Here is a 25929-nt window from a genome sequence, read left to right as displayed (position 1 = left end):
AATTTAAAAAAGAAAACATAAAAATAAGCATAATTTACATAGAAAATATGGTACTTTTTGAAGTAAATAAATTCAAAAATACCCCCAAAATAAAAAAAAACACCATAAATGGATAGACAAAACTTTATCGAAGACAGTGATATAACATTTATAATAAATAAAAATTAGGATCACGCCTGAGTCCTCTGTGCCCACATTTGTCCACATTTACAGAATTAAGGGCTGTAAAGTGAATACGGTTTGGGGGTTAAGAAGGAGAGGATTGACTCTGACACAGAATGAAGTTTAGCCGGCCAGCTGAAAAAGAGACTTTGTAACCCCAGAGTAAAGGAGGAATATTACAATTTATATATTGACATTCAAGGAACAAATTATTTAATTGATACGGGGGCTGAAATCTCAATTTCAGCTGAGCCATTAGAAGAAAACGGTACAATTCATGTACAAACATATGATGAACAAGTACAAATGGAAAAGACAGGGGAAAGATATGGAATTACTATGATTGAGGGTTCTGAAAATGTATTAGCAGCAAAAGACCTGAAAAAGATTTTAAGATTGAAAGAGGTGAATTATGAGCAAGAATTTGAAAGAATAGAAAGAGAAATGAAGGGTTCACAGTGGGCAACGAAGCAGTTAATGTCAGAATTAAGGAAACCCCCATATGGGAGAAGTAAAAATGACTGCGGGAAAGTAAGTGATAAATTTGCACATGTTATTGAGGGAGGAATCCATAAACCCCAAAGACAATACCCGATTAATAAAAAAGGAATAGCAGATCTAAAACAAACAATACTAGAGTTAGAGGAACAAGGAATTATAAGGAAAGTAAAGGGAGCTATTACCAATAGCCCGATACAGTTAGTACCGAACCCGATAAAACATTTAGATTAGTTACGAATTTTAAAGCTTTGAATAGAGTAACGAAGCCGGATAGGCATTATTTGATTAATGCACGAGACACAGTTGAAAAAATAAGAGAAGGTAGATTTTTCTCGAAAATCGATTAATCTAATGGGTTTTGGTCCATACCTCAAGCAAAGGAAAGTCAAGAAAAAACTGCATTTACTATGCACAATAAACATTATGTTTATCAAAGATTACCACAGGGCTACTCAAATTCACCAGTGGTATTTCAAGCGATAATGCTAGAAATTCTGAAAGATTTAGAGGTTGAAATTTATATAGACGACGTGTTGATAGTTTCTAACGAAGAAGAAGAACACGTAAAAACTGTGAAACAAGTATTTAAACAACTTGCGGAGGCAGATTTGAGAATAAATATAAAAAAGACCCAACTAATGACTAATATGGTTGAATTTTGGGGTTTTTGGATTTCTGCAGGAAATTGAGGGGTTACTCAGTCTATGAAAGACCGAGTAAACAAACTTGAGACACCGAAAACAGTTAGACAGGTCCAGCAAACAATGGGATTAATGGGATATGTAAGAGACTTAATCCTTCGCTTTAGCCAAATGGCAAAACCCATCCATAAAACCACAAAAGGTGGACGTTTAAATTGGACCGAACAAGCAGAAGAAGCTTTGCAGGAAATCAAGACAGCTATTTTATATTCAGGACAGATGGAAGGAAGAAATGATGACAAAAATTTAGAAGCTGATTTGGAAACAGACGAGATAGGTTATCAATTAATAGTAAGGAATGAAAAAAGTAACATACCTATTAGGATTATGTCTGGAAGTTGGGAAAATCCAGAAAGTAAATTCACTTGTGTTGAAAAGCAGCTTGCAGCTCTAAGCAAAAGATATTCCGAGTTGAAAGGACTGGCACGGGGCCAGAAAATAATTATTAACACAAAAACAGCAGTATTGATTCATCTTTCCAAAAATAAAGTTAAAGATGCACAAAATATCGAATGGCAGCGATGGGAAAGTATGCTCCTAGATCCAGATTTAATAATTAGGCATAAGGAGTTAAAAAAATGTCAGAAAAAGAAAGTGGATTTATATAAAAACACAGTTTACACTGATGGTTCTAAATCGACTCAGTAGTAGTCACTTAGGTGGCACTTTAGGCGCTCTGTGGACGAATTAATGAAAAATAGGCGCCTAGGTGGACGAATAGGCTGTTCGTGGGACGAGAGGAAGACTACGGTGAAGAGTAGTCACTTAGGTGGCACTTTAGGCGCTCTGTGGACGAATTAATGAAAAATAGGCGCCTAGGTGGACGAATAGGCAGTTAGGTGGCACTTTAGGCGCTTCGTGGACATAATGATGAAGAATAGGCACTTAGGTGGACGAATAGGCTGGTCGTGGGACGAGAGGAAGACCACGATGAAGAGTAGTCACTTAGGTGGCACTTTAGGCGCTTCGTTGGACGTCCCCGCCCCCCTCCGCCATCTATCCGGTCCTTTTTTCAAAAGTTTAGCTTGTTTCTTGCTCTTCCTTTCCAGGTACCAAGCAGATATTGTTTTACTGTTACAGACACTTTTCTACTATCTTTCAAAGTATTTGTCACTCTGTGTCTCTGCGCTCAGAACAGCAGGGCTATGTGTGTGTGCATATATGTGTGTGTATAGATTGAATTCCAACGGGGGGGGGGGGGCTACTTCTCTCTCTCTCTTCTAAACTCTACAGGAACTCAGGGAAAAGAAAAATTTAAAGAAAAGTTAAAAACAAAGTTAACCCTTATATTTTCAGTTATCTTCTCTTCTCTTCTCTTTTCTTTTTAATTTATTTAGTTTAACTCAGATAAATTTTTTCTTCTTTCTTTTTTCCTAGTTTATCTCAGATGAATTTCTTTTCTTTCTTTCTTTTTTAAGCTTACTCAGATTAGTATCCTCAAATATTTGAACAGCTTTACGGTCAAAATCAGCATGCCCGCGATCCTATCTAGTTACAACAGTGCCTTTTATACTTGTATTATCAGCATGTTCAAATGTTTCAGAGTTTATTCTGCTCTTTTTTTTTTTTTTGCAGACTCGTCTCATTTAACCACTCTGGTCAATCAAGTATCGCTTGTGTCACACTTTCTCTCTCCTTCTGAGAAGGAATCTTCTGTGTTGGATATGTTTTAGAGTTAACTCTGCCCCTTATTGCAGTCTCGTCATATTCCAACCACATTTTAATTTACGTAACCAGGCTAAATTTTCCTAGCTTAAACGTCTTATAGCTAATTTTAAATGGTCTTCTTTCTAAAAAAAGATCCACTTTTTACGCCAGCATCATTCAAGGTTTACTAATCAGAGCAACTTAAATAAGCCAAATTTAATTGAATTATTAAATTCCAAAATGTTTTTTTTTACCATGTCTGACATATTGGCAACACAACTGGTACTTTAAATAACACAGTTCTTTTAAGCAGTTTCAGTCAAAGTCTAATCATCAGGCAGACTTAGAATTATTTTAGAAAGAAATAGTCTTACCTTGTATGATTGAGACAAATGCCTGAAGATGCAATCCTTGTTCGTGACACCAAAATGTAGACTTGGAATTAAGCCATTTCCCGGTTATTATTTGATTCACGGGACCGGGCACCAGTTATCTTGGCAAGAAAAATCTTTATTCTTATTTGTCAGGAGAGAAACTTGAGAAGATGTTATATTCATGCCAGGTCTATGCGTTTCCATGTTTCTCTGCTGTAGTACAGTAAGATTGGGCTTAAATACACAACTGAGCGACTTTCAATTTCCTTGTAAGGTAGAAAAACATTTTGCTTATGTTTAAAAATAAAATGTATACCTAATGAACACAGTACAATCCACTTTCCACATTAAGAAACTATTTCTCTGTGTATACATTAGTGGTATACAAATGGTACATTTGCATCAGTTGAAACATTCATGTTCTTGTAAAGAGCATGCCAACTGTACGAATTTGAAGTATCATCATCATTGGAACTCTTTGCTAAGTGAACATTGCATTTTACTCATACCTTTAAGCAGAATACATAATCCTCCCAGCTACCCTCCTTGTGTCTAAAATATGTTCCTTATTAAACACATGTGTCCATGCAATCTATAGTCTACTCATGCATTTTAATCTTCATAAGATAATACAACTAATTATGAATACTAAACAAAGAATAATAATAAAGATTCATAAGAATAATAATAAAGATACATAATATTAAATAATGAACTTCATAAGATAATACAAGTGATTATGAATACTAAACAAAGAATAATAATACAGATACATAATATTAAATAATGAAATTATATTCAAAGATGAAATTTTAGTCAATTATTTTAGTTCAATTATAATACTTTTTATAATACTTTTATAGAGTAGCTTTAAACAATTATATTTGCACACAAATAAAACCACAGATATCTCAAAATCCACCCTTTGGGAAGCATTTAAAGCATGTATCTGTGGTTGTATTTCTTACAGTGCTCAGTCTGCAGAACAGAGAACAAAAAAAAAGTTAGGACAAAGTATTAATTGTAGATTGTGAATACGGTCTCCCCTTCACCAGATTTATACAAGAAAATAATTTCCCTCCAGACAGAATTTCATTCACTTTCTGCTATTGAAATAAATATATATATATATATATATATATTAAAAAACTCTTTTTATGAACATGGGGGGAAATCTGCCAAAATTATTGCTCGTTAAATTAAAGAGGTAACTGAATCGCGATTGATCACAGAGATTAGAATGCATTCTGGGCAAACTACCTCAGACCCTCAAATATCTTTCGAATATTTCTATGTAAAGATATAGTGTTCAGATTCTACTAATAATTATTAACTAATAGATAATTTTTTTGAAGGATTGAATATCCCATTAATCTCCTTAGAGAATAAAGATTCCTTAGAACAAGCTATAACTCTTGAGGAAGTAACTCATACTATTCATAGTATACAATGTTCTAAAGCGGACTGGCCTTGAAAGCTTTACATCTGTCAGGATACAGGCACAGAGACAGAGGTAAGTGAATCCAAACACAGTTTTATTTAAAGTGACACAAATGCAAAGGTGAGTATTCAAAGTTCAGGTGCAGATTCGGTGAAGAGCACAACGTGCGGGGCTGATTACAGGTGAGCAGGTCCTATTCAGGTTAGTTGATGTCAAGCAATCACAGTTCATTAGTACTTGTCTTTTCTCTTACAGATGCAGTCACGAGCAAGTAAAGTCAGCGTGAACACAGGGAACTCAGATGAATACCGGATCTCGGGAAACATGGATTCAGGCAGGCTTTCTGGAAACAGTGGAACAAGGATACAGAGGTTAGTAATTCACAGGTGAGTATATGTTACTTCTCAGGTACTGGGTTCATCAGGGACTTCAGGAGACGATGGGTAATGGTCTGTTCCTGTTGGAGGCTTGACAAAGACTGAGGCTGTGGTGAGTGTTTTTTTATGCTGAGGCTTGCTGATTGTGAACAGGTAAAGGGTGATTAGAATTCAGGGGAGAGTGATCGTTGAGTGGTGAGGGATGTTGAGTCTGATTGGTTCCTGACATTTACTGCTTGCTGAAGGTGATGATGGGTTTGACTCTTTCGCTTCCACCAAGGAAACAATGGAGGCTGGTAACCCAACACACACTGGAAAGGAGTTAACTGCGTGGATGACTGTCTGAGGGAGTTTTGTGCGTACTCTGCCCAAATTAAATACCGACTCCAGATGTTCTGGTTGGAGTGGCAGAACATACGCAAGAATCGTCCAGCATCTTGGATATTTTTTTCGGTTTGGCCATTTGTTTGCGGATGATAGGCTTACAGTCACGTTCATAAGAGTGAAGAATGCTCGCCAAACTCGGGAGATGAATTGGGGTCCTCTGTCGGACACGATGTCTTCTGGGATAACGAAGTTTCGAAAGACATGTTCCATCAGTAATTCAGCAGTGACAAAAGCCATAGGAAGACCTTTCAGGGGAATTAGTCTGCACGCCTTAGAGAACCGATCGATGGTTACTAGGATACAGGTGTTGCCTTCAGAGGTGGGAAGATCAGTGAAAAAATCGACCCCGATGTGGGACCAGGGTCTATTTGGGACAGGAAGTGGTACTAGTTTACCCATTGGAAGATTCCTGGGAACTTTAGACATGGCACAGGGAATACAACCTTGTACAAACGCAGTGATGTCCTGCTGCATGTTGGGCCACCAATACTTGAGTTGGAGAGTTGAGGAAGTTTTGCTTATTCCGGGATGACCTGTGCCTACAGAGGAGTGAGCAGGTGCAATCAGAGAGTTGCGGAAATCCTCAGGCACGTAAATCTTTCCGGGGGGACATCCTGGGATTCTAGGTTGTTGTCGTGACAATTCCAATAGTTGCTCGTTGATTTCCCACTGGATGGGGTTGACAAATAACCTCTCAGGCAGGATGGTTTCAGGTTCCTCCATCTGAGTTTCTGGGCATGGATACGAGAGAGGGCATCTGCTCTAGTATTCTTTGAGCCTGGACGATATGAGATTTTGAAATGGAAACGGGTGAAGAATAGTACCCATCTGGCCTGACGTGGGTTAAGTCTCTTAGCGTCTCTCAAATACTGGAGGTTCTTGTGATCGGTGAGTACTAGGAATGGATGTGTTGCCCCCTCTAACCAATGCCTCCATTCTTCTAAGGCAAGTTTCACAGCCAGGAGCTCCCGATTTCCGATGTCGTAGTTGCTTTCTGCAGTAGATAGCTTTGTAGAAAAGAACGCACAAGGTATGGTTTTGGAGGAATGTTCAGAGTACTGGGACATAATCCCTCCTACCCATGTAGTGGAGGCATCTACTTCTACCACAAATACTTTCTCTGGATCTGGGTGATGAAGCAAGGGTGCAGTGGTGAATGTGGCTTTGAGTGATTTAAAAGCAAGCTCCGCTTCTGGGGTCCAGAGTAGCGTCTTCGGCTTCCCCTTTAGCAAGGAGGTTAGAGGAGCTGTCAAGATGCTGTATTGGTGTATAAATCGTCGGTAAAAATTGGCAAAGCCAAGGAACCTCTGGAGTTCTTTAACAGACTGAGGTGTAGGCCAGGACATGATGGCTTCAGTCTTCCGATTATCCATTTCCACTCCTCTCTCACTAAGTTGATATCCCAGGAACTGGACACTCGTCTGATGAAAAGTGCACTTTTCAGCTTTTAGGAACAGAGTGAATTCTCTGAGTCTTTTGAGTACCAGGGACACATGATGTTGATGTTCAACAGGATCTTTGGAGAAAGTAAGAATATCATCGATATACACCAACACAAACTTTCCCAGGAAATCCTGGAGTACCTCGTCCATGAAGCTCTGGAAGACGGAAGGAGCGTTTACCAATCCATACGGCATGACCAGATATTCATAGTGCCCTGCAGGCGTAATGAAAGCAGTTTTCCACTCATCCCCTTCTCTAATTCTGACCAGATTGTATGCACTCCTCAGATCCATTTGTTCACGTTTGGTGAACACTTTTTCTTCTCTGAGCTGTTCAAGGCCTGATGGGATGAGAGGTAGTGGATAACTGAATTTCACGGTGATTTGATTTAGGGCTCTGTAGTCGATACATGGTCTTAAACCTCCATCTTTCTTGGAAACTAAAAAGAAGCTAGCGGCAGCAGGGGATGTGGAAGGACGAATGTAACCCTGTTGCAAAGCCTCCTCGATGTACTTTCGCATGGATTCTTGTTCGGGAATTGACAGGGAGTAAATTCGACCCTTGGGAATTGATGCGCCGGGGACAGATCAATGGCACAATCCCATGGTCAATGTGGAGGTAAGTTGGAGGCAGTAACAGGGTTAAAAATGTCAGAGAATGAGGAATAACAGGAGGGAATATTCGTAGACAGGTTTTCCGTGGGGCTTTCAATGGATGTGGAACGCATTGTTTGCACTTCCTTCGGTTCAATACCTGGTGGAGTAGGGTGTGTGATTTCACTAAGTGGGCAATGACAACCCCAACTGTTGATCTTACCGGACTGCCAATTTATGGTAGGTTAGTGACGAATTAGCCATGGGTGACCTAGGATTATGTCTGTTTGACTATTCTTGAGAACAAAAGGTTCGAAAAATTTCGTTGTGAATATTTTCAATACATAACTGGATGGGTGTTATCTGAGATGTGACATACCCTTTGTTAATCAACTCGCCGGTTACTGCATGGATGGAGTATTTCAAGATTTCAAGGTTACAGGAATTGTGAGTGGCGTTGATACAGCGATGCAGTCTTGAACGGAGCTTACTGTCATCCGCGCTGGTCGAGTGGGACATGCAAGTAGAAAGTGACCCTTAATACCACAGTACAGGCATAATTTCAACTCTCTACGACGGGCGCGTTCGGTCTGGGTAAGGCGGTGAGTGTCAACCTGCATCCTTTCTGGTGGATTTTCGGACACAGAATCCGTGAGAACTTGAGGGGACGTGACATGAGAGTGTCGAGAGTTGTTATCTTGATTGAGATCTTTGATGTACACGGAGAGTTTGTTGTATGAACTTTTCCAATCCGAGGTTATCATCATAGATAGCCAATTGAAGACGGAGTCCAGGATTTAAACCACGGCAGAAAGCAGTCAGGAGAGCTCTTTCATTCCAACCACTCACTGAGGCAAGAGTTCGGAATTCAATGGAATACTCTGAAACAGATTTCTTCTCTTGACAAAGCTGCATCAATTTATCACCGGCAGATGAATCACTGACTGGTTGTCCAAATACTTCCTTGAACTGGTTAACAAAGCTTTGTAAAGACGTGGTAACCTCAGCTTCCTTTACCCACAACGACTCAGCCCATCTCAATGCTGCTCCAGATAATTGCTGAATGATGAAAGAGATTCGTGAGCATTCTTTAGGATATAGCTGAGGTTGTAGTTCAATGGCGAGTGAACACTGCAACAGGGGTCCGTTGCAGTCTTCCGCCCGGCCGGAGAATGGCACTGGTCGGGAGGTGGGACCAGCGATGCAGACCAGCGTGGGAGCGGGGTTAGCGGAAGTGCTGGCGGCTTGTGGTAGCGAATTCGCCGCGTTGGTTGCAGGTTGCACTGGAATGGCTGGTTGGTGGTTGTGTTGGATCCATACCGTAGAAGATGTTTTACGGTCAAGCCTTCTGTCAGGATACAGGCACGGATACAGAGGTAAGTGAATCCAAACACAGTTTTATTTAAAGTGACACAAGTGCAAAGGTGAGTATTTAAAGTTCAGGTGCAGATTCAGTGAAGAGCACAACGTGCGGGGGAAGATTACAGGTGAGCAGGTCCTCTTCAGGTTAGTTGATGTCAAGCAATCACAGTTCATTAATACTTGTCTTTTCTCTTACAGAACAGACCTTTATAATGTTATAAAATATTCTATTTTAAATAAATGCTGTTGTTTTTAACTTTCTGTTCATCAAAGAATCCTAAAACAAATGGTACACAACTGTTTTCAACATTGATCATAATCATAAATGTTTCTTGAGCATCAAATCATCATATTAGAATGATTTCTGAAGGATCATGTGACACTGAAGACTGGAGTAATGATGCTGAAAATTAAGCTTTGATCACAGGAATAAATAATATATTAAAATATATTAAAATCGAAAAAAGTTATTTTAAATTGTAATAATATTTCACTATATTACTTTTTGGTGTTGTATTTTTAATGAAATAAATACAGCATGGGTGAGCATAAGTGACTTATTTTAAAAACATTAAAAATCGTACCGACGAAAAACTTTTGAACTTTTGAAAGGATTATATATATATATATATATATATATATATATATATATATATAATCCATATAAGTCAAAAGCCCATTTTTAGTACATAGTAATGCCTGGAAACATATCCTGTTCAAATAGGCTATATGGGCCACTCTACAGAATTTGTTCAAAGTTAGAGTTGGAAACATCTTGAAAAGAAAATCGTCTTTTCCCATAAATTTCGTATAAAGTATTCTTTTTTAAAGTACCCTTACATTGGAACAAATACTACAATAACATCTTAGTTGATGAGTTTATTTTTGACCGAACATACTATATATTTACATATGAGCAGAAACTGGCCAACAAAAGCTTATTTGATATCTATTTTAGAATTAAAACGTTATAATCTATCCAAAAACTATGAAATGTTGTCTTTCATATTTCATCTGTAACATAAACAACAGCGCCCATATGTGCCCTTAATTCATTCACACAGAAACGTGATTAAAATTTAAACTGTCTTTTTGCGTTTACAGACACTATTCCATATCGCGATTAGAACAAAGCACAAAAATAAAAAAGTTACTCACAATTCTCGGCTAGATCCATCGCTCCTCGAAATGAAAATAAACCAGCACATGTTCTGAGGTAAATGTCCCAGGATTATTCCTCACACAGCCTCGCAAGACGAAATAGTACATTAATCTGATGATTACATTTGTTGTGTTATCGCGTTTATGAGGGGCGTTGACACGTTTGCATGTGTTGCTTCAGATCATTTCCGTTTGAATTCCGCGCGCTCTCCGTGGGCGTGTCACATTAGCAGAATAATGAGCTGAGAACGATAATCAGATCGGCTAAAACCTCTCTCTTTTTTTATAGATTACTTAAACAGAGAATATTTATTTTAGTTTTGAATTAGATATTTTAAAAGTACAAACTTAAATGATTATAAAGATATATTGCTCATGCCTGGGTGAATAGTATTCGCTGAGCTTTGTTTAAGTTTAGAGATGTGCTCCAGAAAAAAAGTTAACGGAGACAGAGAGGCAGAAAGCACACCCTGTTTATTGTCTTTATTTTACAAAAGCACAATGTTTTATTTCGATTATAAGTGAAAACATAAAAAAAGTACATATTCAACAGTTTATTTTTTTTATATTTCTTAAGTCTGTATTACTAAAAATGACAGAGTATTTTAAATCTATTTTGCTGCTATGTGAAAAAAATCGACACCAGAGGGTTAATGAATCAATTGAAAATGGTTGCTTACCTCCAACTTTTTATCTGGCAAGCATCTCTCTAATACTTGATGAAAAAAGATCCATTAGATCCAAGTTGAACCTGTTAGCCTTTTGGATGTAGATAATAAGATACTGGCTAAGATATTACCCACCAAGCAATAGCTGTCATTTCACCGTCTAGGTTAACTATAGACCCGATATAGTCCGTGTAGTAATGTTCAGATATTTAATGACTCATGGAAGGAAGAGGACAGGGTCGGCTTGCGGAGACTGCGGGTGTTTATTGGAAATAAAGAAACAAAACAAACAAAACAACTTCACGCACACAGCGTTTAACTCAGTCCACTAGTGTCAGCAATTATCCAATACGTTCCTCGCGCTCTCTGGCTTCTCTCGTCTCAGGTTTCCCACACTCTTTCCACTTTCAAACAGCTCGCTGCACGTTGCACCCACAGTTCTCCGTTGGTCTCTCTCCCTTTGTCTTCTTGCCACATGGCTTTTATCCTCTCTCCAGGCCAATCACTGAAACAAGACACAGGTGTTCGTCATTTGCACTTGACCCACTTATGCCGCACCTGTCTCCCAATCTTCTCTCCCATTACAGACTCTGCTAGGCCACGCCCCCCTTGCCACATACCCCCACCACCCGACTCAGGTCGGGGAGCCATCCGGCCTGCAGCCTCCCTCCCCCCCCCCTCCTGGAGAGGAAGTTGGCCACAGCCATCTGTGCACACGGCCTGTGGACCACCTGGAACTTAAAAGGCTGTAAGGCCAGATACCAACGGGTGATCCGCACGTTGGTATCTTTCATGCAGTGGAGCCACTAGAGGGGCGCGTGGTTCGAACAGAGGGTTATCTCCCGCCCCAGGAGATAATAGCAAAGGGTGAGGACGGCCCATCTGATGGCAAGACACTCTTTCTCAATGGTGCTGTACTTAGTCTCTCTCTTAGTCTCCCGCTGTCAAACAGAGAGCTTGCGACTAATGTACAGCACCGGCCGTTCCTCTCCCCCTATCTCCTGGTACAGGACAGGACCGCTCCCAGCACCCTGTCCGACGCATCTGTCTGCAACAAAAAAGGGAGAGAAAAATCAGGAGAATGTAATAGTCGGCCGCCACACAGGGCAGCGTTTACCTGGGTGAAGGGCTGCTGACACTGCTCCGTCCACTGGACCGGGTCTGGTGCTTCCTTTTTAGTGAGATCAGTCAGCAGGCTGGCGAGGTCCGAATAATTAGGCACAATCCTTCTGTAATATCCCGCCAGCCCCAGGAACTGTCTCATCTCCTTTTTGGTCTTGGGCCTCGGGCATGTTGCAACTGCTGCGGTCTTGTGAATTTTCGGCCGCACCTGCCCGTGACCCAAGTGGAAGCCCAAAAAGGCTGTTTTTTCTTTAGATAACGGTGATAAGGGGATCTGCCAATATCCTTTCGTTAAATCCAATGTCGAATAAAAGCGAGCAGTACCCAGCCGATCAAGCAGTTCGTCAATCCGCGGCATTGGATACGCGTCGAACTTCGCCACAGCATTAACTTTGCGGTAATCCACACAGAAACGAACAGAGCCGTCGGTTTTAGGCACTAAAACCATCAGGCTCGCCCAATCACTGTGGGATTCTTCTATGACCCCCATCTCAAGAATTGCCTCTAATTCAGATTGAACCACTTTTTTTGTGTGTTCAGGTAACCTATATGGCCGGCTGCGAACCACCACGCCCAGCTAGGTCTCAACGTGGTGCTGAATAAGATTAGTTTGACCGGGTAGGGGCGAGAACACGTCGGCAAAGTCTGCCTGCAACCGGACTACGCCAGCAAGCTGAGACAGTGAAAGATGATCTCCTCCCGGGGCCAGGGCGAGTGATCACCGTTTGATGTTCGCCTCTGGACCGAGATTCTCTTCCGTACTAACTACCGTCGCCAGCATAACTGACTCCGCCTCATTCCATTTTTTAAGGAGGTTGAGGTGATAAATTTGACGTGCCCCGCTCCTATCCATTCGAAGTAACTCATAATTGAGGTCACCCACCCGCTGTGTGACCTCAAAAGGCCCTTGCCACTTTGCGAGTAATTTAGAACTCGGTGTAGGGAGCAATACTTTATCTCCCGGTGAAAATTCTCTAAGTCGGGTTCCCCTGTTGTATAACTGGGTCTGTTTGCCCTGAGCCTGTAACAAATTCTCCATTGAGAGCTGCCCCAAAGTGTGGAGTTTTGTTCTCAGGTCCAGGACATACTGGATTTCATTACGACTCTCCGAAGGTCCATCCTCCCAAGTCTCCTTCAGGACGTCCAGCACCCCGCGGGGCTGCCGTCCATAAAGGAGCTTGAAAGGGGAAAACCCCGTGGAGGCTTGCTGGACCTCGCGCACAGCAAACAACAGGGGTTCCAACCATTTATCCCAATTTTTGGCGTCCTCGTGAACGAATTTACGAATCATGGTCTTTAACGTGCGATTAAATCGTTCGAACAATCCGTCTGTTTGTGGGTGATAGACGCTGGTATGAATCGACTTAACGTCCAATAACTCGTAAAGTTTGCGTAATTTACGTGACATAAACGCCGTGCCCTGGTCAGTGAGGATCTCTTTCTGTATCCTCACTCGGGAGATTAAACGAAACACTCTTAGCTGAGATGGTGCGGAGAGCCACTGCCTCGGGATATCGGGTTGCATAGTCCACTGTCACTAATGCAAACCGATGTCCGCGTGCGGAATGTTCGAATGGCCCGATGAGGTCCATCGCAATTCTTTCGAAGGGGACCTGCATTAAAGGAAGCGGGCGCAATGGCGCTTTTGGGGACGCCGGCGGATTCACCAGCATTCGTCCGATTTTCAACTAATTTGAATCATATCATCTCCAGACCATGCCGACTAAAAGTTATGGATTTCGTGACGATAGAAAAAAACATTTTCGTATACCGCAGCAGCAAATTTGAGGCATGCTGCCAAAATTACTATTAAGTCTTTATCTCTGCAATGCCTTCACATTTTGACACCAAACTTTGTATGTGTCATTGTCACCTCACTCTGACTACATCAAATCGATTTCATAACTGCACCACCTATTTGTCAAAAGTGATACACCATTAAATCATCTTAAAAGTTACTGTATACATGATTTTTCAGCCATTTTGCCAAAATTCTCTTAAAATGTCTTTAATTGCTCCTTGCTGCAGTTGGTCGGCCACTCCCGCCCATGATGGCATCTGTTGCCGCTTCTTGCGTTTGGCCCCGGTAATGGCTGCTTGCAGCTATATTTAGAGGCCAAGCACCGAAGGTGCGGGCACCTATTGTAATTGTTCCGGTTCTTATTAGGGGCCAAGCACCGAAAGTGCGGAGGCACCTATTGTGTCTTTTCCGGTTCTTATTATTCTTCTTTCTTCCTTCTTCTTCTTCCGCCATTGGAGTCTATGGCAGCCCATAGAACCACTTGCGGGAAAGTTATGAAATTTGGTACACTGATAGAGGACAGTCTGAAAAGTCTTCATAGCAAATTTGGAGTCTCCAGTTCACTCCCTCTAGCGCCACCAACTGTCCAAAGTTTCACTCATGTTTATGCTAATAACTTTTGAACCATAATGGCTAGAATTACAATTCCTCTGTCTTCTTATTCCTTGGCTCAAGCCGATTCGATTGCTACCTATGACGTCATTTACGTCATGATAGTTTGTCCGCCATTTTTAATTATCCGAAAAAGCTACTTTTTCGAACTCCTCCTAGGCCTTATCTCCGATTCTCACCAAAATAGAACCAGATCATCTCCAGAACATGCCAACAGAAAGTTATGGATTTCATAAAAACGCCACAAGTCGTTCTCGAATACCACGTAAATTAATTTTACATAGCGCTTGCAAAAACAGACATAAGGCTGTATCTCCGCAACGCTTTATCGTAGTCAGACCAAACTTGGTACATGTCATCACAAGCATGACCTGAGGCTACATTCTGTGTTTCGGCACAGCCCCACCTATTGGTCCGGAGATACAGAAAATGGATATTTTTGCTTATAACTTCTGAATGGTTTGTCCAAAAATCATGTAGCTGGTCTCGTTAGATTCAGGGCGTCATGCCGAGTCGACTGATATCAAATTTTCCCACATCGGCCATTTTGGCTGTCGGCCATTTTGAATGATGTGCTAAAATGCTGTATTGTCTGAACGCATGAACGAATTGTTACGAAACTCGGTATGGGTCATCAGTACGATGCCCTGAAGGAGCCTGAGAAGTTTCGAAACAGCGCCACCTAGTGGTAAAATGTACTTTTTCAAATGCTTATAACTCTGGGTGTGGTTGACTTATTTTCACGGGAGTCATCCTGTTAGGTTCCTGAATCCTTGCCGAGTCCACAGATACCAAACATGCTAGGATTTGCCTTACGGTTTGTGTAGCGTTGTGATTTAGCGCTTAAAAACATTTGCCGATATCTTCGAAACCGTTAATCCGATCGAGACGAAACCACCATCAGAAGTTTGCAATCATAGCTCGTGAACTATATCCTAATACTTAAATGTCAAAATATTGATAGTAAGGGGTAATAAAATTCAATCAAAGTCATATGTCAATCATTTTTGATGTGTTTTTCATATAAATGTCTATAACTCCAAAGCGAATTGAGATATTTTCACCAAATTTGGCACACACATGTATGGGCTCATTCTGAGGACACATGAAAAATGTTTTGGGATTTTGCCTCTTGGTGGCGCTATAATAGAACAAAACATGAAATTACCATTGACTTCAATAGTTTTGTGATGTAAAATGCTATACTTAACAAATGCATTGCTGTAACATTATGAAAGTCAGAATTTGCCACCAGCACCATCCCCTGAAGGTACTCAAAAGATTTTGAGACAGCGCCACCTTTTGGTCAAATGTTATAATTAAATATACAAAAATGCTAATAACTTTTGAATGAATTTGCCTATTGTAATGACTCTGGTCTTAATTGATTCCTTGGGTTATGCCGAAAACAAAGATACCATTTTTGCCAAAGTCAGCCAATCTTCCTGTCCGCCATCTTGATTTTCACTAAATATTTACTTTTTCAAACTCCTCCCAGACCGTTTGTCCGATTTTCACCAAAATCGAATAGTATCTTCTCCAGACCATGCCGACTAAAAGTTATGGATTTCGTGTTGATAGACGAAACCGTTTTTCGTATACCACAGCATCAAAGTTGAGGCATGCTGCCAAAATGACTATTCAGGCTTTATCTCTGCAATGCCTTGAGATTTTGAAACCAAACTTTGTATGTGTCATTGTCACCTCACTCTGACCACATCACATCGATTTCGTAACTGCGCCACCTATAGGTTGAAAGTGATACACCATTAAATCATCTTAAAAGTTACAGTATATATGATTTTTCAGCCATTTTGCCAAAATTCTCTTAAAATGTGTTTAATTGCTCCTTGCTGCAGTTGGTCTGCCACTCCCACCCATGATGGCATCTGTTGCCGCTTCTTGTGCTTGGCCCCAGTAATGGCTGCTTGCAGCTATATTTAGGGGCCAAGCACCGAAGGTGCGGAGGCACCTATTGTATCTGTTCCGGTTCTTAGTATTATTCCTACTTTTTCTTTTTCTTCTTCTTCTTCTTCCGACTGGGCGTCTATGGCAGCCCATAGAACCGTTTGCGGGAAAGTTGTTTTGGTTTGACATTCTGATAGAGGACAGTACCAAAATTAAATACACCAATTTTGGTGTCTCTAACTCATTCCCTCTAGCGCCACCAGCTGTCCAAAATTTCACTTTTATTATGCTAATAACTTGTGAACCGTAAAACCTATAAACAAAATTCTTTTTTCCTCTGATTCCGGAGCTCATGCCGATTCGATTGCACCCTATGACGTCATTTTCCGTCACAAAAATATGGCCGCCATTTTGAAATGTTCAAAAAATCTACTTTTTCGAACTCGTCCTAGGCGGTTTGTCCGATTTTCACCAAAATTGCACCAGATCATCTTGAGGCAGTGTGGACCAAAAAATGTTACTTATCGCTTGCAAAAACAGACGTAAGGCTGTATCTCCGCAACGCTTTATCATATTGAGTCCAAACTTGGTATATGTCATCACAAGCATGACATGAGGCTACATGCTGCGTTTCGGTGCAGCGCCAACTACCGGTTCGGAGATACAGAAAATGGCTATTTTTCCTTATACTTCTGAACGGTTTGTCCAAAAATCATAAAAGTGGTCTCGTTAGATTCAGGGCATCATGTCGAGTCAACTGATATCCAATTTTTCCAGATCGGCCATTTTGGCTGTCGGCCATTTTGAATTATGTGCTAAAATGCTGTATTTTCTGAACGCATGAACGAATTTTTACGAAAATCGGTATGGGTCATCAGTATGATGCCCTGAAGGAGCCTGAGAAGTTTCAAAACAGCGCCACCTAGTGGTAAATTTTAGTTTTCACATGCTTATAACTCTGGGTGTGGTTGACCTATTTTCACGGGAGTCATCTCGTTAGGTTTCTGAATCCTTGCCGAGTCCACAGATACCAAACATGCTAGGTTTTGCAAACATGCTAACCCTTTGCCTTACAGTTTGTGTAGCGCTGTGATTTAGCGCTTAAAAAACATTTGCCGATATCTTCGAAACCGTTCGTCCGATCGAGACGAAACCACCGTCAGAAGTTTGGAAACATAGGTTGATGGAAAAAAACCATTGCCCAAATGCCAAAATATTGATAGTAAGTGGTAGTAAAATTCAATCAAAGTCACGTGTCAGTCTTTTTTGACGTGTTTTTCCATATAAATGTCTATAACTCCGAAGCGAAACACACACATGTATGGGCTCATTCTCAGGACACATGGAAAAAAATGTGGGTTTTTGCCTCTTGGTGGCGCTATAATACAAAAAAAAAACGTGAAATTCCCATTGACTTCAATGCAAGATTGTGATATAAAATGCTATACTTAACATATGCATTGGTGTAACATTACAAAACTCAGAATGTGCCATCAGCACCATCCCCTGAAGTTACTCAAAAGATTGAGACAGCGCTACCTTTTGGTCAAAATTGATAACAACATTTTAAAAAATGCTAATAAATTTTGAACAAAACTGCCTATTGTAATGCCACTGGTCTTAAGGTTCGTCATTATAACCAGACTCTGACCACATCACATCAGTTTTGTAAGTACACCACTTATTGGTCGAAATTGATAATCCATTAAATCGTATTTTTAGTTGATGTATATGATTTTTCAACTATTATGCCAAAATTCATCTTTAAATGTCTTTAATTGCTCCTGGCTGCAGGTGGTCTGACACTCACAGCCATGTTGGCTATCTTGTTGTCTTCTTTGCGCCTGGCCCCGGTAATGGCTGCATGCAGCTATATTTGAGATTTGTTGCTGTGTTGAGTATTTGGCATAGCAAGAAGATGCTGATTGGTCGAAATCATCGTTAAAGATTTTTCCGAACTTGAAAAACATACTTGAAGAAGACCAAATTTAAAGGTGAGTTCTGATAATTTATGTTAATATTTAGTTCACAATTCGACCCTAAAAATGTTTCAGCCATTTAACGTTAATTTGGCAAATTGAATTTCCTTTGCATCAAATGCCTTTTAGCCATTTGACTTGTATACACTTTTTAATCTTTTTTAATGCAATTATTGACTAGTATTAAGTCATCGTGTGCACATAATATGGAGTTTGTTCTCCATTGTCCACTATAACTTTTAACTTTGCTATTAGGCATAGCAACATGAAACTGAATGCCCAAGATCGCTACAGCCGTTACCGCATTTTCAAAACTCGGAGAGGGAAGCAGATTACGAGCACGAGCACCACCACAACCATGGCTTCGCCCGCTTTATTGTCAGAAGAACTTTAGAGGCTGGACTCGAATTACAAGACGAAAAGATGAGGAAATTCAAAGGTGGGTTTTATGGTTATGTTTAACCAAATAAAAAATTTATAAAGCGGTACATCCACTCAACATGACATTAGCTAGTGTAAATAGCGTAATAGGTAACTTTCAAATTCAGTCAGTGATATTAGCCGTCTGAAAATATATTTTAAAGCTATTGAATGTGTCGCAAGTAAACATTTAATACATAATTATTGTAAATGAATGCTTAACCAGAGGTGTCATGTTCTTTACATTAGTCCATAATACTGTATGCAGTTGTTGAACAACGTGATGGATCGCCACCGAACAGTGAACACAGATAAAATAGTTGATCACTCCTTCCCCGTTTAAATGGATGCAATTACCAAATTCTGCCCTACGTCATATACACGTCATTCATTTTATCAGAGAACTTTGCTGAACTTCAGCAAATGTGTCTTTGATTTTTAGATCATGAAGATGATGGGGTAAACTGGTCTCACTGATCACACATTTGAAAGCATGACTGCATCCTCAGCTGTGAGGCAAGTATCAGTACAATGAGTTATTTGAGTTTCTTAATCTTATGATATTATTTTTTTCTGATGAGGTTGAAATTTTAGTCCTATGAGTTTGTTTTCCATAATGAAAGAGTGATGTCGATCTTGATAAAGCACAGTAAAACTGCACTTCAAATGAAATCTGAAAGATTTCTTTCACTTAATTCATAAAGTATGGTAGCATACAGGTACCAAATGTCAATCGAAATGTAACATGCAAAATGGCAATGCAATGTGTAAAATTGCAATATATTTCTGTATTTGAATTTACATTTTCCATACGATATGTGCAACATCTGGAGCAGAAAAATCATTCAAAATCAATAACATAATTTACATTACTACACTATCTTTAACATATAATATAAACATACATTTGAACATTTTATAAGTTTTTAAAAATTACAATTAAAATGTATTACAGAAATTAGATGTTTAACATGTTCAAGCAAATATCGTAGCAAATTAAGGCATCTGATGCAGTGATTGACAGGGCGGGGCAGGGATGTGATCGGCTCAGGATGCATTTTCAAATCCACATGTAAATTTGCTATGTTCATCGCGGTATTTAATAAAAATACAATTGTAAGTGTCTTAACTGAGTGTAAATGCAAATAAGAAAAATAGCATTTAAATTATCATTTTGCTACAATTTTAGCTTGAACATGTTAAAGGGATAGTTCACCCAAAAATGAAAATTCTGTCATTAATTACTCACCCTCATGTCGTTCCAAACTTTCGTTCATCTTTGGAACACAAATGAAGATCTTAATAATGAAATCTGAGAGCTTTCTGACCCCCCATAGACAGCTAAGCAACTAACACTTTAACGCTTTAAAAAGTTCACAAAGTGATTGTAAAACTAATCCATATGAATTGAGTGGTTTCGTCTAAATTACTACATCCTATTGCATCGCTTTCTGTCAGAACTTTTACGTGCTTTTCCCAAATCACTGAAGTGACGTCACCATCAGGTTAGCAGTAGCCAGAGCCGTCAGGCAAGTGTTATTTAAATACACTCCTGATGTACTTACAAACTTTCCAATGCCTCGTTTTCAGAGTACAGAACCTATTTGTACTACTGTAGAAGTTTGGTACCATTCTGGGCATTATTAGTGGGATAATTTACGAGATACAACTTTTGGATCAGTTAGCGCCTGCAATAAGCCATTCGGCTGATATCACTAAATAAGGTCTAACTTTAATCATGTTCGACCAAGGGAAAAATGGCTTCTGGGGGTTGGTGTGGGTGGTGTTTGGCTCAAGGTCATGGTGCAAAGGATCCTAGGTTGATTTTACTCCGAACCATCCCTTTAATGAAAGTGTTTTCATTTTTGGGTGAATTATATCTTTAAATATCTCTAATCATTTTTGTAATACATTTTAATTTTAATTTTGCAACTTATACAAATGTTTAATATATGTTTAAATTATAAGTTAAAACAAGTGAATTGTCACTTTGCCCCAAACATTGCACGTATGGTATGGAAAATGTAAATTTGAATAATACATTGCCATTTTGCATATTACATTTCAAATTGTCTTTTGCTGTCTGTATGCTACCATAATAAAGAGATCGTAAAATAATTTGTACTGAGCAGTTTAGTCAAAGTTTTTCTGTAGAGATACGATCGTTTTATATGATGAACAGATTCAATTTAGGCTTTTATTCATATATAAATATTCAGCAATTCACACATCAGTTGTGGTAAATGGAAGCTCAAGCATGTTTGCTTGACGTGCGAAAACTAATGAGGTTCATTCTCCAGTGTTTCGCAGCACGCAAGCTTCCGCAAGAACCAATGAGGTTTGTTCTCGCTTGTCAAAGCAAGTGCGGTTGAGCTTCTGTTTGTTCAATGTTTACATGTGAATAAAATCCTAAATTCAATCTGTTTATTATATAAAGCGGTAGTCTCTTCAAAAAAAATTACTTAACTTCTCAATTCAAATGGATTAGTTTTAAAATCTCTATGAACTTTTTTGAAGCATCAAAGTGGTAGCTGCATAGCTGTCAATGGAAGTACAGAAAACTTTCCCATTTTATTAAAAGATCTTAATTTGTGTTCCAAAGATGAACTAAAGACTTGCAGGTTTGAAACTACAAGAGGGTGAGTAATTAATGACAGAATTTCCATTTTTGGGTGAACTAACCCTTTATTTACTTAATTTAAATACTGAAAGTGTGAAGCATGATAAATACTGTTCACAATGGCCATGCTTAAATTATGCTAAAGTGAAAGCAATATATTTGTGTAAGCACAATTTCTTAAATATGGGAACAAGCTTCTATCATAGAAGTGCAAAGTATGGAGAGGATTTGCACTGTAAAATAGGGCTGCAGCTAACAGTTTACTTTTCTTTGTACTTTATATGAAGCTTTAAATTAATCATTTAAAACTGCTTTTTTTTTCTTATCTGCATTTCAGTTATTCCAGAAAATGGATCAAATGCATGCTGTGGTTGATTTAAGGTCTTTCCAGGATTCCTTAAAGGTACAGTTCAGCAAAATGTAAAATTCTGAAAATTCTGTCATTAATTATTCACCCTCATGTTGTTCCAAACCCGTAAGACCTTTGTTTATCTTCGGAACACAAATTAAGACATTTTTGATATACCAACTCCAAGAGCTTTCTTTTCCTCCATTGGGGGCCTTCGCAACTAATACATTCAAGCCCCAGAAAGGGATTAACGACGACACCATTAAAGTAATCCATGTGACCAGGGCCGTATTAAGACAGTGTGGTGCCCCTGGGCACTATACCTCAAAAGGCCACACCCCACCCCCAAACCCCACCTTCAGACATAATCAAGGTGATTTCTCCAATGTAATTTACTAACTTGTCCAACTACATACATGTAGGACTATGAGCAGTGAGCACTATATTCAAATGTCTCAAATCCAAATGTACATCAATTCATTGACGGCGTCAATTCACGTTTGCCCAAAAATAATAGTAAATCTATCAGGTTTCTTACCTATATAGGTTTGAAAACGGGCCAGGGGTTAAAAAGGTGAGAAGGATATTCCCCCTCTAGGGGGGTCCAGGATAAGAATGTTCCCCCGTAAGAAAATTTTAAATATTCCATATTTTAAAGCATCAATCTGATGCATTTTGAGATGCATTTTTTTGCCAACCTGGGGAGAGCTGGAGAAACTTAACTTCAGCCATGAGTCAAAAATATTATGGCCTCCGTAGCGTTAGCTAATAAGTTTACCAGCGCAGTAAAAAAAATAAAGTCGAATTTCTATAACTCTGTGTGTTGAACTGATAATCACTCTTTGTGTGTTAAACACAATCTACTTACTACAGACAACTTCATTATAAATAAAAACAACAAATCAAAAAAATATGATCATAATCTATGAACTTCGATTATAAACTAGATTAGTGGGTAACTCAGCAGCAAAATTTAGAAAATTCACAAGTGCACAATAATTGTATAAAATCTGAACATTTAGTGAAAAAAAAACACTATTTAGTGGGGAACAAATAAGAGACAATAAAGCACTAAATCTGGTAAAACTTTTTCATGTATGAAGTTTAGCACAACTGCTTCTTCCTTGATTTTGCGCAAGCAAAGGTGTCAACTACATCCCCAAAGTCCATTTCTTTGATACCGTCTCCACAGTTAGCTCCGGCTTCGTCAAACTAGTGATGTTCACACAAAAAAACTTTCGATCCCTGGAACATTTTGAATTGTAGCTAAACGTCTAGCGTCCTTGTCTTTCTTTAACTTTCTTTTTGCAAAACCACTCAATTGACGTCTGTCCATTTTGGATTTAGATTCATTTTCTGCAGCCGTTTAAAAAATGACACATTTGCGAGTACTTGTTGTGGACCAACTCAACTCTGACAGATTTGGGAGGGGGGAGGGATAGTGGTCATGCAATCTTTATTTATTTGTAATTTATTATTATTATTATCATTATTGTTAACTTAGCGTTCATAAAGAAGTTATGTATGGTTTTTCAAGAATTCAAGTTAATAATATAACAATTTACGAAAAATATTTTTAAATCTTGTGTCATGTGGTGCCCCCCTAGTGGTAATGAATGGTTGGTGCCCCTGGGCACTGGCCCAAGTGCCCTTATGGATAATCCCGCTCTGCATGTGACTCCAGTGGAACAAAAAAACAAAACAAAAAACATAATTTACCTCTATATTTACAAAATAATATTATTTGCACATTCACGGATCAACTTCCGGTCTTGAGTCAACACAATACGCATGCGTTGTAGTGCTCCCCCTACTGGATTGCAGGTCAGTATTTTCCTAAATAAAGTGGTAAATTGCATTTTTTTGCAAAAACAAACAAAGCACCCGCATCGCGTCATAAAATTGGTTAAACCACTGGAGTCACATGGATTACTTCAATGATGTCCTTCCTATCGGTTTGGGCCTTTGTGTTAGTTGCATTGCTCCCAATGGAGGGACAGAAAGCCCTCAGAATTTCATTAAAAATATCTTCATTTGTGTTACGAAGGTGAACCATAGTGAATGCCATTAATATACAGTACATACCATATAATCATTATATGTTTATCTATTTTTTTTTGTCTTTTAAAACTTTTTTTTTGTAGCTTCTCACAAGTTTGCGTCAGATTAGTGATGACTAATATTTGGCATCAATTCAACTGTAATTGTTTTGCAGAGACGAGTTTTTTCCGTTTAGGGCAGCAAAAATGCTGCTCGACCAACCTAAATCTGGTAGTGTCTGTTTTACCTCTGTTTTAATTTAATGCTACTTTAGATGAGTGTACGTGGGAAACCACGGCATGGCCAATCCAAAGCTTATTATAAGAGAAGTAAAGTTGGTTAACTTTTATCTGTAATAGTGGCCACAGATCTGCCTGAAGCAAACGTCACTTTAAATTCAAGTGTATACAAATTCAAGGGGGCTATATAAAAGTATCTTTGATTGTGTAAGGGTGAATCCGACCGTCTAAGATATTAGCCAATTACCTCTGTTTGGTGACTGATTGCGAGCGCAAGACCCGCGCAAGACGCGAGGACCTATGAGTTACATAGCTTACTAATCTGAGTGGGTAAAACATAATTAAAGAATTTAAAAAGAATAATCAAACATTCACTCACTTTTAATGATGCTGAGATATCATTAAACCTTTTTCATTAATGGAGTCAGATGAAATAACGAGTTAATACATATGAGAAAATGTATTCCATTTAATCTTGTTGTGTTGCGTAAAAGGAAAGACAGTAACTATTGGAAGAACGCCACTGGACCGATAGTCGGGCTTACATATGGCTACTTGATAGTGCAACTGACCAATAACAGTTGAGTATGCCAGCAAGCCGTGTGTTAATGTGGTGTATTCTTCTCATTTTAAGTCCTGTGTCCATTTGGGCTGAAGGTCAAGACAGAACCAAACCAAAGCCGGACTGTAACCTACTAGCCTACATGACAGACTTCATACTGACAACTACTGGCATGGATGCTGCATCATATATTTTAACAAAAACATTTTTACCTAGAATTTAAAGTGTAGAGGAGACTCCATGTCTTCATCTCTTGTGAGGGGATATCATTTAAAACTTTCTTAAAAGAACTGCTCATTTCTTTTGGATTTATAGTATTTATTGTCCTTAAGTAATGTTGTTGTAATCCTGTTAATGTATGTACAGTATAAATTGCAAGCATGCTTGTGTTGGGCACGTGTTTACAGGTTATAGACATTTTAGAGGTAGATGCTGTGTATTTAAAAGGTATTTAAAGTCATGTTTATTTGAAAAATATGTAATTTTTGTATATAAAACAGTATTACAGTGGAACAAATTTCTATTTTTTTATTTGTAAATTAGCAACCACCATTTTTTAACCATTGCACAGCACCCCTTTATCACCAATCATTTTGTATAACTTTGTAGTTTGTTTTATGTCACATGTGAGAACAAATGCATGTGTATATTTTCTTTCAGATTATGGAATTTCTGTAATGAAGTCTGTATCATAGAATAACTTCTTTCTGTTGTTATTTTGTAGATGATTGTTGTAACTAAATGGCTTAAATGTAATTCAAGATAATTCAGTAAAACTGCAGTTTTACTATAGTATTAGTACAATATAACTGTAGTAGAACCATGGGATCAAAACCATGGTTTTTAAAAATACCAGTTACTACAGTCATGGTTACTATGGTTTTACTGTAGTATTACTACAATATAACTGTATTAAAACCATGGTTTTTAAAAATACCATTTACTACAGTCATGGTTGCTATGGTTTTACTGTAGTATTACTACAATATAACTAGTAAAACCATGGTATCAAAACCATGGTTACTACAGTCATTTAACTAGTTTTACTATAGTAAAACCATAGTTAATTTTCATAAGGGAAGGCTTGCAGCAAGATTTATTTTCCAAACTTGATGAAAAGCAGAGGAATGAGCTTGATTCCTTGTTTATGGAGGTGATGGGGGCTTTTACAGATTTGCGTTTAGATGAAAGGTTTCAAACATAAAATGATGGCATAGTATTTTATTTTGAATTTCTTATTATAAAAACACCATTTTATAGTTATGAGTTTTCTTAGTCTGTTCATTTGTGCAGACAGTTGCACCACCTGACATTTTGGGGATTTAAGATACCAAAACATAAAATAATATTTATTACTTCAAAGTACTGAAAATTAATTCAAACAAACTAGGTCTTATAAAGTGATACATCATGAATTTCTCAATTACTTTAAAAGTAAACAATGCACCTGGACACAAAAT

At 38.7% G+C, this 25929-nt stretch overlaps 2 long non-coding RNA genes across 2 annotated transcripts in view; one reads left to right on the top strand and one right to left on the bottom strand.

The window, feature by feature from the left end:
* Window positions 1-1826, bottom strand: part of LOC143714538 (uncharacterized) — a 14885-nt gene extending 13059 nt beyond the window's left edge. The window contains exon 1 of the long non-coding RNA XR_013195525.1: window positions 1681-1826. This is a non-coding gene — a long non-coding RNA (uncharacterized LOC143714538). The remainder of the gene's footprint in view (window positions 1-1680) is intronic.
* A 16529-nt stretch (window positions 1827-18355) lies between these two features.
* LOC143714592 (uncharacterized) lies at window positions 18356-24825 on the top strand. Its single transcript, XR_013195556.1, has 4 exons — window positions 18356-18678; window positions 19102-19175; window positions 21617-21682; window positions 24542-24825. It is a non-coding gene; the product is annotated as an uncharacterized LOC143714592 (long non-coding RNA).
* The last annotated feature ends 1104 nt before the right edge of the window (window positions 24826-25929 follow it).

Source organism: Siphateles boraxobius, unplaced genomic scaffold (genome assembly GCF_051911475.1).
Source record: "Siphateles boraxobius isolate OS27281-9 unplaced genomic scaffold, OSU_SipBor_1 55, whole genome shotgun sequence".
NCBI classification, from domain to species: Eukaryota; Metazoa; Chordata; class Actinopteri; order Cypriniformes; family Leuciscidae; genus Siphateles; species Siphateles boraxobius.
Note: the sequence above shows the minus strand (reverse complement) of the source record. Positions and strands in the feature narration are given on the sequence as shown.